The sequence below is a fragment of the Lagenorhynchus albirostris genome, chromosome 12 (genome assembly GCF_949774975.1).
Source record: "Lagenorhynchus albirostris chromosome 12, mLagAlb1.1, whole genome shotgun sequence".
Taxonomy (NCBI): domain Eukaryota; kingdom Metazoa; phylum Chordata; class Mammalia; order Artiodactyla; family Delphinidae; genus Lagenorhynchus; species Lagenorhynchus albirostris.
The window spans coordinates 71,033,641-71,033,907 of NC_083106.1; positions in this window are offsets into that span (position 1 = coordinate 71,033,641).

Genomic DNA, 267 nt, shown 5'->3' on the forward strand with positions numbered 1-267 from the left:
GTGCCACCAGCACACGCAGGAATTGTGGCGTCTAACATCATCACCAGATGGGGAGTGAAGCATCCCCTCCATGTGGCTAAATTTCAGCACCCAGCTTTGGTGTTCTGAGGGGACCAGGACGTCGGTGGGGTGCTCCCCGGGAGAGGGCAGTAGTAGCTAAAGAGAGAGTGGGAAACCAGAGAAAGCTGCAGAGAGGCAGCTCACGACCTTATGTCCTCCCTTACTGCAGGTGAGACTCCCAGAAATTCCTGGAGAGGGGTAGCAAGA